The sequence below is a fragment of the Stenella coeruleoalba genome (genome assembly GCF_951394435.1).
Source record: "Stenella coeruleoalba genome assembly, chromosome: X".
Classification (NCBI taxonomy): Eukaryota; Metazoa; Chordata; class Mammalia; order Artiodactyla; family Delphinidae; genus Stenella; species Stenella coeruleoalba.
In genome coordinates, this window is record NC_137152.1 from 111958727 (window position 1) to 111977480 (window position 18754).

The window sequence follows — 18754 nt, forward strand, 5'->3', positions numbered from 1 at the left end:
TCTGAGACTTCAGGTACCATGTGCCTGTGTGTGTGTGTGTGCCGGGGGCTGGGGATTAAAAAATATGTGCCTAGTGCCTTTCCTCCAGAAAGCATGAGACCTTTGCAGAATTTTCACGGGAGAGAAAGGCCAGGATTCTGTGAAAAGGTCACTGTGGTGGACTGAATGTTTACCCCTCCAAAATTCATGTGTTGAGATCCTAATGCCCAATGTGATGGTATTAGGAGGGATGACTTCTGGGAGTTAATTAGGTCATGAGGGTAGAGTCCTGATGAATGGGATTAGTACCCTTATAAAAGAGACCACAGAGAGCTCTCTCTTCCCTTCTACATGAGGACACAGAGAGAAGAGAGTCATATATGAACCAGGAAGTAGGCTCTCACCAGAACCCGACCAAGCTGGCACCCTGATATTGGGCTTCCAGCCAGCGGAACTGTGAGAAAGATATTCCTGTTGTTTATAAGCCACCAGTCTATTAGGTATGTGTTAATAACAGCCCGAGCAGACTGACAGTCACCCCCATGAATGCCAAATGGCAGGAGCAGATGGGACATGACTCTTTGTACATTTAATGCCCTCTAAAGAGAGATTACTTTCTGATACTCGCTCTCCTCTTGTCTCCAGTCTACTGCCCTTGGCGATGCAGAGAGTCCCCAAGTCTCTTACTTCTCTCATTCTCTGCCTAGCTCTGGAGATAACACATACTCTAAAGCTCACCATATCTATCACAAGAGGTTCTCTAAGAAGTTCTCTCCACCAGTATCCCAAACTTATCTGAATTTGTCAAAGAATTTGTTACCAGGACATTTTCTGTTAGACTTGTCCATTGCCACCATCTAAGACATTAAAGGAGAGGTCCCAAACACTTCTAGGATGGAGATCCCTTTTTAAAAATGTCAGGTAGCTCAACATGATTTAGTGATTGATAAAGTACAAAACACCTGAGTACAACTACAACTCATGAGTGTACAGCTGACCCTTGAACAACACAAGTTTGAACTGCGTGGGTCCACTTATATGCAGATATTTTTTTCAGTAGGAAATACTACGCTAGTACATGATCTGCAGTTGGTTGAATCTGGAGACGTAGAACTGCATTATATGCAGGTTTTTGACTGTGAGGGTTGGCACCTCTAACCCCTGCTGTTGTTGAAGGATCAACTGTTTTTATCTAAAGATAGAGTTTTGTTTTATTAATCACAAAGAGATAAACAGTTACCTGAAAAACAAAAAGTAGCGGAAAATGGTGGTATATATGTACGTGAGGAACACACTGGATATGCTGTCTATATATAATGCATGATGAGGTTTTCTTCCAAGATCCCTGGTCCTCAGGATGGGAACCTTGAGATTAAAGGGGTTTTCGTCTTTAGCCAAAAACCCGGAGACTCTCCTGCTCTTTTGTTTTCCTGAATGCCATTCGCCCTAGTAGTCCAGTCCTCTCGCGCCCCTCCAGCCATTTACAGAACAAATTGTATTTCAGTGCAGGACGACTGTTCTCAGCCCCAAATATTATATAGGTGGATATATTTGTAATTTACCACTCTGTGATATCAGAATCCAATTTGTTCTGGCAGGATAAAAACAAAAAACAAAAAACTAGCTTTTCAGTTCCTGTTTTCCTCAGCTACTAGTAGAAAGAAAAAGCCAGGTCCTTTCTAGCGACATTTCTCCGTAGTCATCTACTCGTTCTGCTTCCTTCCCCCACCACACACATCCATGCCAGTCACTTTCTCTCCTAAATCCCACATTCTTTGGCATGTGCTCAGCCTAGGACAGAGTCCAATACCTTTTTTCTCTTGACATTCTAAGCTGAATTTAATTCTTTCAGACACTCCTTCCTAATCAGATACCTTTAAAAATGCATCTCATTGTACTTGCAACATCTCTACCACCATATCTGCTCGGTCCCCTTGGGGCAAGTGTGTGAGGGCAATAGGGCAGAGGAAGAAGTGTTCATGCTTCTATCCCAGAGCCATCTTTAGGACCCTCAGATCTCCTCTTTCTCTTTGTTCTCTTTCCTGCCAGTCAAATTCTGTCTCATTACAGATGAATATTTTCAAGTACTCACATTTACACATAACATCCATAAGACAACTTTTGTCTACTGCAAAAAACAGGAGGGTGATTACATTTCACATATAATTGAAAATGCGGTTGTTCATCACACACATGAAAACCTCCATCAGTTATTTGTAATTTGTCTTTGGTCCTCACATCAGTGCCTTGTTGAAGCCTTTCATTGAACGTGAATGTTGGGCTTCCCTGGTGGCGCAGTGGTTGAGAGTCCGCCTGCCGATGCAGGGGACACGGGTTTGTGCCCCGGTCCGGGAAGATCCCACATGCCGCGGAGCGGCTAGGCCCGTGAGCCATGGCCGCTGAGCCTGTGCGTCCGGAGCCTGCGCTTTGCAACGGGAGAGGCCACAACAGTGAAAGGCCCGCATACCGCAAAAAAAAAAAAAAAAAAAAAAAAGTAAGTGAATGTTACTTACCTTGTGAAAGAACTTTCTGGTAATATGTTAGTATTTATTATGTAATTATTGGGAAGAGTATAAGATATTTAGCTCTCTAATTCTGCTGCTGTCAGTAAAGCCTCATAGGGAGCTAAAGCAGAATTTAAAAAGCAAGTAATAGAGACTTCAGATCGAAACCAAAATGCCACTGGGAAAAAGCAGAGTCAGCTGGCCTTTAGGCCTTAACAGAGTCTCACATTGTATTATCACAAGTTTAAGAATAAGCATTTTAGAGCTGGGTGAAACTTTGAGATCATCTAGTCCAGCAGTCTAATTTTGCATGTGGAGAAACAGGCCTAGTGAGAGAAAGGAAATCACCTCAGGTCATATAGTCAGTGGCAAAGATTCCCAGACATGCAAAGACAGGAACCAAGGTACTCAGTACGGCTAAAAATTAGCATTAGAGATGTGGTTAAATCACACAATTAATTTCAACATCCTTATTGCCCCCAACATATTTTAAAAAAACACATACGGAAAAAAGTATGAATAGTAGGTTTGTTACTTACAGCCACTAGTACTTGCTTCCGTACAAAAGTGTTTCTTTAGATTTGTGACCCCCAGATCTAATCCAGAAACACAGCATGTGTCAGTTCACACTGTGTTATGTGACATAAAACTACTTAATATAACCTGACTTAGAGTGACATTTCTATTGCACTGCACTGCTGTAGAAAGAAGTAACACGTTTGTTCACAAGTGGGTAATTATCTTTGCCAGTTGATATTGGTTTGCTATTTGCAGGTAGAAATGAAAAGAGGTATGTTCTTTGAGAGTGTATCCTTAAAAGAGATACCAGGATAAGGAATTTGTGGGATATCTATTTGATAGGGTCACAGGAGTTCAGGCAACATGAGTGAAAGAAAACATTTAACGAAAGATGTATGTTTGCGTTGAGAAGAAATTTGATTGGAAGACAAAGTATAAAAACTTACATAGGAAGCAACCTTAAAGTGGGATAGTGATTATAAGCTAAGAGGAGCTTGCTGAAAGTAAAAGGCAAATATCTAAACCTTCCTTATAGAGATATCCACAAGGAAGTTATTTGGTTGTAGAAAGATAAATGGTTTGACAGAAAAAAAATAACATCCATAATATAAATACCACACACTTGCTTATATTTTGAGCATCACTCTAAGCAGTTTTTGGATTTTAAGTCTTCGTTCATCACAACTGCCCTATAAGGCAGTTACTATTATGGCCATTTTACATTTGGGTTCGGAAACTGAAGCCTGAGAGGTTAGGTGTATGAGTTTTCTAGGGCTTCTCTAACAAAGTACCACAAGCTGGTGGCTAAATAAAAGAAACTTATTGTCTTACAGTTCTGCAGTCTAGAAGTCAGAGATCAAAGTCTTGGCAGAGTTGGTTCTTTCTGAGGCTGTGAGGGAAGGATCTGTTCTGGGCCTCTCTCCTTCGCTTGTAGGTAGCTGGCTTTTGCCTGTATCTCTTCCTATCGTTTTCTGTGCATTTTCTGTGCATGTCTGTGCATGTCTTCTATGCATCTTCGGTGTATGTCTGTCTGTGTGTCCAAATTTGCCCTTTTTATAAGGACACTGGTTATATTTGATTAGGGCCCACTGTAACTTTAACTTAATTATCTCTGTAAAAACCATCTCTCAAAATTAGGTCACACTCTGAGGTACTGAGGGTTAGGACTTATTAAACATATGAATTTTGGTGGGACACATTTCAACCCATAACACTAGGTAATGGTTCTAATGTCACCAGCTAGTCATTCAAACCCAGGCAGTCTGCCCCAGAGTCTGCTCTGAACCACTACTTTATCTCTCTCAATTTTGGCATCAATATCAATGTTATGCCAAGTGGAACAAAACTTGAGAAACTCATGGGGCTTAATGATGTAAACGTGCTTCCTCTCAATCCAAAATTTATCTGAGGTTGAAACCAGACATTGTCCATGCCGAAAACAGTGTCTGATGGAAATCTCACCTGGAGGTCAAGCGTGAGGCTGGCTTCCCTTCCCTGACTGATCTCGCATTAGACACTACACACAGCCTGTGTTCTAAGCACAATCGTTGCCTTGTCCCAAACACTTTTATCTGCACTTTCCCACCTCTAGGCCTTTGCCTCTGCTATTCCTTCTACTTTAAATGCCTTCAAAATTTTAATTTGAAAATTTTATAATCCTTTGAAGTTTATCTCCAACCTCATCTCTGTCTCTTGAGATCCTCAACTATATCAAGTCTTTCCCTCTTTTTTTTTTTTTTTTTTTTGCGGTACGCGGGCCTCTCACTGCTGTGGCCTCTCCCGCTGCAGAGCACAGGCTCCGGACGCGCAGGCCCAGCGGCCATGGCTCACGGGCCCAACAGCTCCGCGGCATGTGGGATCTTCCCGGACCGGGGCACGAACCCGTGTCCCCTGCATGGGCAGGAGGACTCTCAACCACTGCGCCACCAGGGAAGCCCAAGTCTTTCCCTCTTTTGAACTCAAAAAGCTTTTCGAGGATATCATAGCACTTCATGTCATACTTTCTCTTAGGACACTTATCATATCTGTGCATCTGAACCTTTTACTATTGCCGCCGCTCCATTCACACACTCCTATTGACCATACCTTTCAGTACCCTTAGTGCTTTTTAAAAAAAAATTTCCCCAGCCTTATACATGTATAATTGACAAATAAAAATTTTATATATTTAAAGTGTACAAAGTGATGTTTCGATATAGGTGTATATTGTGACATGATTACTGCAATCAGCTTAATTAACATATCCATTACCTCACATAGTTACCTTTTTGTGGTGAAGACACAGATCTACTCGCAACAAATTTCGAGTATACAATATACTTTTATTACGTATAATTACCATGCTGTAGATTAGATCCCCAGAACTTATTCATCCTGCATAGCTGAAATTTTGTACTTCTTGACCAATATCTTCCCATTTTCCCCACTCCCCCAGCCCCTGGCAACCACCATTCTACTCTCTGCTTCTATGGGTTCGACATTGTTAGATTCCACATGTAAGTGAGGTCATACAGTATTTATTTATCTTCCTGTGTCTCACTTATTTCACTTAGCATAATGTCCTCAAGGCACATTCATATTGTTACAAACGGTAGGATTTCCATGTTTTTAAAGGCTGGATTTCATATATATATATAATCTTTATCCATTTATTAATCTATATACACTATTTTTTGCCTTTAATTTTTTTTATACAACAGGTTCTTATTAGTTATCCATTTTATACATATTAGTGTCTACATGTCAGTCCCACTCTCCCAATTCATCCCATCACCACCCCAGCCCCCCCCCCAACTTTCCCACCTTGGTGTCCATACATTTGTTCTCTACATCTGTGTCTCTATTTCTGACTTGCAAACCGGTTCATCTGTACCATTTTTCTAGGTTCCACATATATGCATTAATATACGGTATTTGTTTTTCTCTTTCTGACTTACTTCCCTCTGTAGGACAGACTCTAGGTCCATCCATGTCTCTACAAATGACCCAGTTTCGTTCCTTTTTATGGCTGAGTAATATTCCATTGTATATATGTACCACATCTTCTTTATCCATTCGTCTGTCGATGGCATTTAAGTTGCTTCCATGACCTGGCTATTGTAAATAGTGCTGCAATGAACATTGGGGTGCATGTGTCTTTTAGAATTATGGTTTTCTCAGGGTATATGCCCAGTAGTGGGATTGCTGGGTCGTATGGTAGTACTGTTTTTAGTTTTTTAAGGAACTTCCATACTGTTCTCCATAGTGGCTGTATCAATTTACATTCCTACCAACAGTGCAAGAGGGTTCCCTTTTCTCCACACCCTCTGCAGCATTTGTTGTTTGTAGATTTTCTGATGATGCCCGTTCTAACTGGTGTGAGGTGATAATACCTCACTGTAGTTTTGATTTGCATTTCTCTAATAGTGATGTTGAGCAGCTTTTCATTTGCTTCTTGGTCATCTGTATGTCTTCTTTGGAGAAATGTCCATTTAGGTCTTCTGCCATTTTTGGATTGGGTTTTTTTTTAATATTGAGCTGCATGAGCTCTTTATATATTTTGGAGATTAATCTTTTGTCCATTGATTCATTTGCAAATATTTTCTCCCATTCTGAGGATTGTCTTTTCATTTTGCTTCATTTCCTTTGCTGTGCAAAAGGTTTTAAGCTTCGTTAGATCCCATTTGTTTATTTTTGTATTTATTTCCATTACTCTAGGAGATGGGTCAAAAACGATCTTGATGTGATTTATGTCAAAGAGTGTTCTTCCTATGTTTTCCTCTAAGAGTTTTTTAGTGTCCGGTCTTACATTTAGGTCTTGAATCCATTTTGAGTTTATTTTTGTGTATCATGTTAGGGAGTGTTCTGATTTCATTCTTCTACATGTAGCTGTCCAGTTTTCCCAGCACCACTTATTGAAGAGACTGTCTTTTCTCCATTGCATACCCTTGCCTCCTTTATCATAGATTTGTTGACCATGGGTGCGTGGGTTTATCTCTGGGCTTTCTATCCTGTTCCATTGATCTATATTTCTGTTTTTGTGCCAGTACCATATTGTCTTGGTTACTGTAGCTTTGTAGTATAAGCTGAAGTCAGGGAATCTGATTCCTCCAACTCTGTTTTTTTCCCTCAAGACTGCTTTGGCTATTCGGGGGGTCTTTTGTGTCTCCATACAAATTTTAAGATTTTTTGTTCTAGTTCTGGAAAAAATGCCACTGGTAATTTGATAAGGATTGCATTGAATCTGTAGATTGCTTTGGGTAGTATAGTCATTTTCACAGTATTGATTCTTCCAATCCAAGAACATGGTATATCTCTCCATCTGTTTGTGTCACCTTTGATTTCTTTCATCAGTGTTTTATAGTTTTCTGAGTACAGGTCTTTTCCTCCTTAGGTAGGTTTATTCCTAGGTATTTTATTCTTTTTGTTGCAGTGGTGAATGGGATTGTTTCCTTAACTTCTCTTTCTAATCTTTTGTTGTTAGTGTACAGGAATGCAAGATATTTCTGTGCATTAATTTTGTCTCCTGCAACTTTAGCAAATTCATTGATTAGGTCTAGTAGTTTTCTGGTGGCATCTTTAAGATTCTCTATGTATAGTAGCATGTCATCTGCAAACAGTGACAGTTTTACTTCTTCTTTTCCAGTTTGTATTCCTTTTATTTCTTTTTCTTCTCTGATTGCCATGGCTAGGACTTCCAAAACTATGTTGAATAATAGTGGTGAGAGTGGACATCCTTGTCTTGTTCCTGATCTTAGAGGAAATGCTTTCAGTTTTTCACCATTCAGAATGATGTTTGCTGTGGGTTTGTCGTATATGGCCTTTATTATGTTGAGCTCGGTTCCCTCTATGCCCACTTTCTGGAGAGTTTTTATCATAAGTTTATGGTAAAATTTAAATGTTAAATTTAATGAAAAGCTTTTTCTGCATCTATTGAGATGATCATATGATTTTTATTCTTCAGTTTGTTAATATGGTGTATCACATTGATTGATTTGCATATATTGAAGAATACTTGCATCGCTGGGATATATCCCACTTGATCATGGTGTATGATCCTTTTAATGTGCTGTTGGATTCTGTTTGCTAGTATTTTGTTGAGGATTTTTACATCTATATTCATCAGTGATATTGGTCTGTAATTTTCTGTGTTTTGTCGTATCTCTGTCTGGTATTGGTATCAGGGTGATGGTGGCCTTTTAGAATGAGTTTGGGAGTGTTCCTTCCTCTGCAATTTTCTGGAAGACTTTGAGAAGGATAGGTGTTAGCTCTTCTCTATATGTTTGATAGAATTTACCTGTGAAGCCATCTGGTCCTAGGCTTTTGTTTGTTGGAAGATTTTTAATCACAGTTTCAATTTCATTACCTGTGATTGGTCTGTTTATATTTTCTGTTTCTTCCTGGTTCAGTCTTGGAAGGTTATAACTTTCTACGAATTCATCCATTTCTTCCAGGTTGTCCATTTCATTGGCATAGAGTTGCTTGTAGTAGTCTTTTATGATGCTTTGTATTTCTGCGGTGTCTGTTGTAACTTCTCCTTTTTCATTTCTAAGTTCATTGTTTTGAGTCCTCTCCTTCTTTTTCTTGATGAGTCTGACTAAATGTTTATCAATCTTGTTTATCTTCTCAAAGAGCCATCTTTTAGTTTTATTGATCTTTGCTATTGGTTTCTTTGTTTCTATTTCATTTATTTCTGCTCTGATCTTTATGGTGTCTTTCCTTCTACTAATTTTGGGTTTTGTTTGTTCTTCTTTCTCTAGTTCCTTTAAGTGTAAGGTTAGATTTTTTCTTTGAGATTTTTCTGGTTTCTTGAGGTAGGATTGTACTGCTGTAAACTTCCCTCTTAGAACTGCTTTGGCTGCATCCCATAGGTTTTGGATCGTCATGTTTTCAATGAGGTTTGTCTCTAGGTATTTTTTGATTTCCTCTTTGATTTCTTCAGTGATCTCTTGGTTATTTAGTAATGTATTGTTTAGTCTCCATGTGTTTGTGTTTTTTTCATTTTTTTCCCTGTAATTGATTTCTACTATCCTAGTGTTGTGGTCAGAAAAGATGCTTGATATGATTTCAATTTTCTTAATTTACCAAGGATTCATCTGTGACCCAAGATGTAATCTATCCTGGAGTATTTTCCGTGTACACTTGAGAAGAAAGTGTAATCTGCTGTTTTTGGATGGAATGTCCTATTAATATCAATTAAATCTATCTGTTTTATTGTGTCATTTAAAGCTTGTGTTTCCTTATTAATTTTCTGTCTGGATGATCTGTCCATTGGTGTAAGTGAGGTGGTAAAGTCTCCCACTATTATTGTGTTACTGTCGATTTCCTCGTGTATAGCTGTTAGCAGTTGCCTCATATTGAGGTGCTCCTATGTTGGGTGAATATATATTTTTAATTGTTATATCTTCTTGGATTGGTCACTTGATCATTATGTAGTGTCCTTCCTTGTCTCTTGTAACATTGTTTATTTTAAAGACTATCTGATATGAGTATTGCTACTCCAGCTTTCTTTTGATTTCTATTTGCATGGAATATCTTTTTCCATCCCTTCACTTTTAGTCTGTATGTGTCCCTTTTTTTAAATGCAGATGTTTATTGCCAAAAAAATTCCCTCTTAGAAATGCTTTTGCTGCATTCCATAAATTTTGGTATTTTATGTTTCCATTTTCATTTGTCTCAATACATTTTTTAAATTTCCCTTTAGATTTCTTCTTTGATCCATTAGTTGTTCAGGAGTGTGTTTTTTAGTTTCCACATATTTGTGAATTTTTCAGTTTTCCTCTTGTTGTTGATTTCTCATTGCCTATCATTGTGGTCAGAAAGGATACTTGATATGATTTCTGTCTTCTTAAACTTTTTTTTTTTGGCCGTGTCACATGGCAAGTGGGATCTTAGTTCCCCAACCAGGGATCGAACCCACGTCCCCTGCAGTGGAAGCGTGGAGTCTTAACCACTGGACTGCCAGGGAAGTCTTCTTCTTAAACTTTTTAAGACTTGTTTTGTGACCTAACATCTGATCTATCCTGGGGAGTGTTCTGTACACTTTAGAAGAATGTGTATTCTGTTGCTGCTGAATGGAGTGTTCTGCATATGCATGTTATATCCATTTTGGTTTTATTATTATTCAAGTTCTCTGTTTCCTTATTGATTTTCTGTTTGGATGATCAGTCCATTCTTGAAAATGGGGTATTGAAGTCTCCTACTATTATTGTATTGCTGTCTGTTTGTCCCTTCAGTTCTGTTAATATTTGCTTTATATATTGTTAGTGATTCTAATGTGAGCAGGAAGGGGCCTTCCATAGTCTAAAGGAGTATGTGAAAATTGTCATATAGGGAAAGAAATGGAACTGGAAGAGTGGGCAGTGTGATTTCAGAAAGCCCTTATCATACACTAAACATCCCAGAATATTATGTGGCTCAACTATTTCAGAAAATGTACATTATAAACTTAGAATATTTTGCTTCATTACAACCACAAATGGCATCCACAACAAAATCCTCCATTGCATGGATCCTAAAGGCCCTTCTTGGGAAGAGAATACCTCCCCTCCTATTTGAGAAGCCCTGTATACCTTGAATTATTTCCCCACTTGATTTATTGACAACCAGTCTTGAAGCTCCTTGAAGGAATGATACTTCTTATTTTTAAATATTTATTTCCCTGACAGTTGCCAACACACGGACCTGCACATAATAAAAGCTGAAGAAATTCCTGTTGAACATAATTAAAATATAACTCCTCATCAAGGAATCTGAGAATGGTGTGTTTAAAAATCCCAAATAAATGCTTAAAAATAGAATGGTTTAATTTCCCAATTATATGGACTGATTCTTCAGTGTAGTAAAACTCACTACGCAATCTGTTTATGCGAAAATTTCCTTGCTTAAATAACTCAGGCCACAACTTTGATCATGGCATGAACCAGAATAATCATTTGTGTTTGAGTTTGTGAATCAGGCCTTGCCTGGTTATTTAATTTACATCTTACCAAGGTCTTACAGAAGGTGTAATCTGGGCTGGTTGTGTCTATAGGTACATGGAACATGGCTCAAACCAGTTCCTTTGCTTGTAGCTTAAAGGAGTGGATAAGTGACTCTCAAGCAGCTACGAGTATTTGGGGTGATAGAAGGGGTACTAGAATGACCTGTGGAGCATTGGAAAGTCACATCCGCATCCAGACATGTTCTGCCCCTTGGGACATGCCATATTTTGGGGATAAGAACACCCCTTATGAAATACATCAGAATTTTGAGATCAGGACCTGGAGTGTGGGAGCATGCATGTGTAAGTTGACAAAGTTCCCCATGTGATTCTGATACCACGCTCACTGTATGCCCCCTGTTGAAAACTGCTGGTATAAAACAAGCTGAGGAGTAAATGCTGTACCAATGGATTGTTTGCTCACTCTGCAAAAATAATGCCGTTTTTTGCTTTGACTCATCCATAAATATCATCTGGGAATACAAAAAGGGCCACTGCACATGTTTGTACAGGTTGTTCACTGCACAAGGGCTTCTGGCCAACATGGTGAATGGGGACTGAAATCCAGCCCATGCTCTACTTACCAAGCTATGAACTCTGGCTAGGAGCTGTAATTACCGGATGGAAGAAGCCCATGTGGGCTAGGGATGGAAGCCCTGAGCATGATACAATCATTTTAGAGGTTATTACATCTTTCAGGGAACCAAAGCTCCTCCTAGGATAGAGAAGAGTGCTTCAGTGATCTCTAGACTGTTTGATCCTAATGTGATCTAACTTATCTCCAATAGGAAGCACTGGGGTTCCTGTGTTTATTTACTCGTTTGCTCGTAATTTTTATATTTCTAGAGATTGTGTGAAGTCCAACTACTTTTCTTCAGAGTTAGTATCTTGAAATTCCCTAATGAAGGGCATCTTTGTGATAGTTCTGAATATTCATTTAATCATATGACAGGCTCTGTAACAGACATTGAGATAAATAAGATAGTCTGTGCTCTCAACAAGCTTCTAGACCAATGATGAAAGCGGAGAAGTAATCACATCATGACAGGAAGTGTGACAAGTGCCATGAAAAAGAGACACCCTAGAGATATTGAGAGTACCAAGGAGGAGCCCCAACCTTGACTACTTCTGGTGTGTGTGTGTGTGTGTGTGTGCGCATATGCACATGCATATATGTACATTGGGGAAAAGACTGAGGCTTACCAGAGGGAAGGCGATGACTGAGCTGAGTCTTGAGGGAGGAGGAGTTTGAGTAACACTTCAAGTATGGAAGTGAGGTGGGGAGGAGTCACCCAAGCAGGAGAGGCCTGAAAACAAGAAGACCTGGGAGACTAAAGAATGTGTATGTGCAGAAAGACAAATATTGTGAGATCTCACTTACATGTGGAGTCTAAACAGTCAAATTCATAGGAGCAGAGAGGGTAATGGTGGTTGCCAGGTGTAAGTAGGGTTGGGGGAGGGGGAGATGGGGAGATGTTGATCAAAGGGTACAGCTTTCAGTTGTGCAAGATGGATGAGTTCTGGAGATCTAATGTACAGCATGCTTATGATAGTTAGCAATATTGTACTGTATACTTGAAATTTGGTAGGAGGATAGATCTTAAATATTCTCACCACCACCCCCACACACAAGATAACTGTGCAGAGGTGATGGATAAGTTATTTAACTTGAGTGTGGTGATCTTTTCACAATGTATACATATATCAAAACATCAAGTTGTACACTTTAAATATATACACCTTTTATATGTCAAAGATATGTTAATAAAGTTGTTTAAAAAATAAAGACACATGTATAAAGAAAAGGATGCGTGCGGGGGGTGCCTGTTGGGGGTTAATGATGGGAGTCAGGTTTGGAAACATAGTGAGGGAGGGTGAGAAGATGATGGGAAACTACTGCCCAGTTCTAAGTAGGGGAATTGGGCTTCCCTGGTGGTGCAGTGGTTAAGAATCCGCCTGCCAATGCAGGGGACACGGGTTCGAGCCCTGCTCCGGGAAGACCCCACGTGCTGCAGAGCAACTAAGCCCGTGTGCCACAACTACTGAGCCTGTGCTCTAGAGCCTGCTAGCCACAACTACTGAGCCCGCGTGCCACAACTACTGAAGCCCGTGCTCCTAGACCCCGTGATCCACAACAAGAGAAGCCACCATCATGAGAAGCCCACGCACCATAATGAAGAGTAGCCCCCGCTCGCCACAACTAGAGAAAAGCCAGCGCGCAGCAACGAAGACCCAATGCAGCCAAAAATAAATAAATAAATAAATTAATTAATTAAAAAAATAAGTAGGGGAACTGCCACTGTCAATCTATAAGGGATGGAGTGGAGTGAGGACAAGTCTGAATGGAAGGAGATGGGTAAGAGGGTTGTAAGAGAGTCCTCGCACTCTGGGTTAGAGTAGATGAGTGCTTCAATTAGAGCAGGGGTCAGCAAACTACAGCGCATGGGCTAAATCTGGCCCATCACCTGCCTGTTTTTGTAAATAAAGTTTTATTGGAAAAAACCATGCCCATTCATTTATGTATTGTCAATGGCTGCTTTTGTGCTACAGTGGCAGAGTTGAGTAGTTGTTACAGAGATTGTATGGCCCATGGAATCTAAAATATTCATCAATACTATCTGGCCCCTTATAGGAAAAATTTGCCAATCTCTAAACTAGAGCAGTGGTTGAGAATGAAGAGAAAGTAGATGATTCTAGAGATATCACAGATAGACTTTTAATCTTGTGTTTATTCTTTTTATTTCTTTATTTTACTTCTTATTTATTAAAATTTTCAAACAAGAAGAGAAATAGAGAATAGGTTAATGAATACCCATCATGTAAATTTAAAAATTGTTAATATTTTGTCGTATATGCATCATCTATTTTTCCCTGGAGATATAAAGTAAATTAGATAGTTACATCATAAATACATCCATATGAATCTCTAAAAAATGTAAGAACATTTTCTCAAATGGCCATACTGGACTTTACGCACCTAACAAAATTAATTTCCTGATAACATGTAATAACCATAAATTTTAAATTTTCTCAATTACTTCAGAAATACTTTTTCTAGATTGTTTATTCAAACCAGGTTAAGAATCTAATTTAATAATAAGAATAACTAACCATTATAAAGCTCTTACTGATTTTCTTATATGGGAATCATGACACAAATGGTTGTCAAGAATTATTTCCTTGAAAACTCATATTTATGCTGAGAAATATATATTATTACATTTTCAAGCTTAAAGACATAAACAGAGAAGCCGCTTTCCCTAAATTATGTAACTAGTAAATGGCAGAGCCTGGACTTGAACCCAAGACTGTCTTTTTTTTAAGGGCTGTAGTTTACACTGTATGCTTTAAAGGACTTGGTGCCTGATTGTGAGTTGTGGACGAGTGGGTAGAGGTCAAGGATAAAGCCCAACGTTTTGGATTGGAGAACTGGGGGCCATTCAGTGAAAGAGAGAATTCAGAAAAAGGAGCAGGTTTGGGGTCAGGTTTGAGTTCAGTTTTGAAACTTTTGTGCCTAAAGTACTTATGGGATAGAAATGCAAGTTTTAGAAAGAGCCCTCTAGGGGCAGTGTAGGGCAAGAATAGAGGGCGGCTAGCTAGGAGGCTATTACTGTGGTCAAGAAGAGAAATGATTGGGGGTCTGGACTGGGGCGAAGGTAGAAATGAATGGAAAGTTTGTGGCAGTTTGGTTCTATTTGCTGAGATGGGAAACACTGGAGGAGGAAAATCAAGAGAAGATCAGAGTGACCAGGGTGTAAAACATGAGGCAGAGACATGAGGCGAGAAGAGGTGGGAGACGTGGGCAGCAGTGGTAAGGGGTTTAGACTTTCTTCTCAGGGCAACGGGAAAGTATGGATGGGTTTTAAGGAAGGGAATGCAGGATCCGATTTATGTTTTTGCAAATTTACTCTGGCTTCTCTGTGGAAAATGGATAAGAGGAAGCAGGGTGGAGGCAGAGAGATCATTTAGAAAATGATTGCAGTGTTCCATTGAAGAGAAGACAAAGACCTGAACTAGAGCAGTGGTGGAGGGGATGGAGAGAAGGCAGTAGTTATGAGAGGTGTTGAGGCATCATAAACAAAAGGTGCCACGAAAGGGGTTGTGGCAGTTTAACAAGATGGCCACGATTCTTTGACACTCTGCCCATTGATAAGTGGAGTCTATTCCCTCCCCTTAAATCTAGTTGGGCTTGTGGCTGCTTTGACCAGTAGAGTATGACAGAAGTGACACAATGTAAGTTCTGAGGCTTGGTCATAAAAGCCAAACCACTCCATCTTGTTCTCTAGAATACTTGCTCTTGGAGTTGTGAGCCGCCATGTAAGAAGGAAAACTACCCTGAGATGGGCATCTTGAAGAAAACACAGCTAGCGTTTCCTACGGATAGTCCCAGCTAAGTCACTTCTTCAGCCATTCCCACCCAGGCACTAGATATGTGAGTGATGAAGCCAACTTGGAAGTGGATCCCCCAGCCCCAGCTATTGTAGCTCCCAGCTGTTCATGTTACTCCACCAGTCATTTGGGTCGTGGAGCTGACCCTCAAGCCGTCATGATGTAGAGAAGAGCCAACCCTGCTGTCTCCTTTCTGAATTCCTGGCCCACAGAATTGGTGAGCATAAGAAAATGGTTGCTGTTTTATGCCACTAAGTTGTGGGGTTGTTTCTGACACAACTATTGATAATCAGAACAGGGCTAAATATAAAGATGTATTGGATATGGTCTTTGCCTCCCAGGAGCCTACAATACAGGGAGGGAAGTGAGAAAAATACAAAGATGCAAAGTAAAGGAATCATATGCATGTTAATAGTCGTGTAAGCCACACTTTATGAAAATACTGGGCAAAGGCACTCAATAATAGCAATACTGTAGTACTTTCTGCCAGTGCTTTATAAGTATTTTACATATTAAATGAATAAGGTCTTATGCATTTACTGCTCACAACAGACCTATGAGACATAACCACTTATCGTGCCTGTTTTTCAGATGAGAAAGATTAAGGCACAGAGAGGGTAAGTAACTTGTCTAAAGTCTCAGCAGTTTGGATTTAAACCCATAGGCTTGGCCTTAAAGAGTCCTTGCCTAGTACCCCTATGGTGTATGTCTTCTTTTAGTCACGAGATATTAGTCATGGGATAATAGGGAATCTGAGAACATGTGCTCACACCCCATGTTATCTTCCATAGGAAATTTTGAATTGGTTTTTCAGTGACAGGGGGATTATGGAAAACTCCAATCCTCAATATAATTAAATAAATTACAAGTTCTCAAAACTCCTCTTTCTTCTTTACCTTTGCATGGCTTGCGTCTTCACGTTTTTTGTCTGTCTTTAGTTAAAACTCCATGTTTTCTTTCGAAACAAACTTCATTTGACAATCCTCTGAGTTTCTGCATGCATGCAAGGGTGAATGGAATGTTTCCTGAGCCCAGCATCTTACAGCTACGTAGCAGCAGCAGCATCTTGTGGCTCCTAAGGAGAAGGGCACTTTGGGATTATTCCACGCACCTCCTCTTTTGCTGGATCACACCCACTAACTTGCCTTCTTAGAACATTCTCCCTGATCCTGGATTTCATTCTATTCTTGGCTCAAAAATATTGTTTGACTTGGGCAGAGTTGGTCAAATACAAATATAATTACTCCACCAGGACCCCCACTGCTGCTCAACAATCCTTTTGATTAATTTGGATTTCCTAGGACACTCCTGCTCAGAACATTCCAAACTCCCTTGCTTTCTTCACAACTGCAAGCCCACCCCTCACCTCCTATCGTATGAGCTCCCCTTCTGCCTCAACACATCTCCCACGTAACTGTCCTCTCCTCACGTCCCAACTCACCTCGCAGATTGTACTTCTTCCCTCCACGTCTCCCTATACCTCTGGGTGTTCCTAAGGCCATTGTGTGTCACTACCTTCAAAACCGTGCTTCTCCAGTTACCCCTTTGTCAGCTATATTCAGTGTCTCCTACAAAATAAATTTTAAAAGGCATAGGTCACCTCTGTCTTGACACAGACAAGCAGTCCCGCTCTCCAGGTTAGTGTCAGGTTTATTTTCCTCATTCTCTTTCAACCCCTTTCCGTATATGCTGTATTTCCATATAAGTCTGTTTTATCCCCTCCCCTCCATGCCTCCTTGAAACCTGATTATTAAGCGTTGTACTCTACCTGTACTGTTAGAGGTCCAGTGACCTCCCGAACTCCAGTCTACTGGCCTTGTAACAGTCCTTGCCCCCTTGAACGTCTTGCAAGCTTCTCATAACACTTCTTCAAAACCTTTCATTCCTTGCAAATCTGGGATTTAGAGGAAGGCTGATTCTCCTCCTTTCTCAATAATGGCACCTTCTGTGATTCCTTTGCCATCTTTGCTCTGCTTCCAGCTGCGGCCATTCCCTGAGATTCCCTTCTACCTCTGTGGAAGATAGAGAACCCCAGTGCTCAAGACTGAGCATTTTCGCAGCACTCATCCTCCTGTATCAACTCCAAATCATGTCTGAAACATTGTCCTCCCTTAAAGCTACTTCTCTTCCTAATAATGACTCTGAACTTCAGAGTTGCCTTTGACTTCTCCCTCTTTCTGCCACTAATTATGTGCTTGAGGCATAGAAATCCATGCAAATATTAGCATAAGAAAAAGTAATTAGGAGGCTACACCTGCCACACATACACACAAATCACATAGTGAATTCTCAGAACCAAATCTAAGTGATTTTTGGATTATTTACTGTTTCAGCATAATGTGTGCTCAGGCTTGGATTGTTGAGAGTGTGCATTAACAGCCCCTTCCAGAGCTGTAGTCTGGCATCCTAATCGGGTTACATTGTGGAACAGCCATCTTATTTAATAGTTTGAAATTTGGGATTCTCCTTTCTTCGAACGCAGAAGAAAGCAATGTTCAAACCATGTTAATTGATGTGTTTTGATCAAGAAGAAACCAAGGTTAGTATGAGGCTTATTTCCACAGTGACTAAGTGGAAGAGTCAACACATCAGTCTTTCCGAGCCCACCACAGAACTCTCATTTCCATTCTTCTATCCAACAACTGACACTCTAAGTAGCTCAGATTCAAATGCAAATGCAAGCACGAGAATGCAGACACTTTGAAATCAATAACATCGTTTTGTCAGGCAATTCATTTAGTATTTCTAAAAACCAGTGAAGTTTAAAAAACAAGGGAGTTGAAAGCTTGCTTTCCTGTTCCTCGAGTTTTAATGAGCCTATTCCTCACTCTGGGACAGAGAAGCTCTCATTATAACTTGTCAATAGAACATTAGCACCCAAGATGGAGGGAGCCCTATGATCCCAGTTAATTTTCTTTCTTTTCTTCCCCATCTGGATATAGTTGAAAAATCTTCTAATGGGAAAACTAGCCATTTATTTGAACTGCCTCTTTCTAAATCATAGATTCATCTACTTAAGCGTAGCATGTTACTCTTACCATGTTGGTAAAAATGTTTTTGACTGAGACTTTCTATGCTGAGATACTATGTGCTCATAAATAACATGCAGCTCTCTTCTCTCTCAGATGAGCTCTGTGAGAGCAGTCCGTGCTGCCGGAGCGCTTTTATGCGCCCCTCCCCCATACTTCGCCTTAGCCTTTGGAAACGGGGGAAATCAGATTTAGGATTCCGTTTTAGAGGGGGCTTTTGGAGTTAGAGATGAATGCAGGGGAAGAGTGGGTAGCGGAGGGACCAACTCGCCTTCGCCCTGAAGTTTTCACTTGATGTTACAGCCCTTGAAACCGTCAACAAATGTGAGACGAAGCAAAGTAAAGCCACCCTGGTTTCCTTTGCTGTGCCTGGT

The 18754-nt window shown here is 40.1% G+C and overlaps 1 long non-coding RNA gene across 5 annotated transcripts in view; it reads left to right on the forward strand.

Annotated features, from left to right (window-relative positions):
- LOC307180943 overlaps positions 1-18754 on the forward strand; it is a 510594-nt gene that overhangs the window by 236558 nt on the left and 255282 nt on the right. Inside the window, exons 1-2 of one of the 5 annotated variants that reach the window (XR_013825812.1) lie at positions 15942-15968; positions 18684-18752. The exons of the other annotated variants lie outside the window; for them this stretch is intronic. This is a non-coding gene — a long non-coding RNA (uncharacterized lncRNA). Of the gene's footprint in view, positions 1-15941; positions 15969-18683; positions 18753-18754 lie in introns of those variants that run through there. 5 annotated transcript variants of the gene reach the window in all.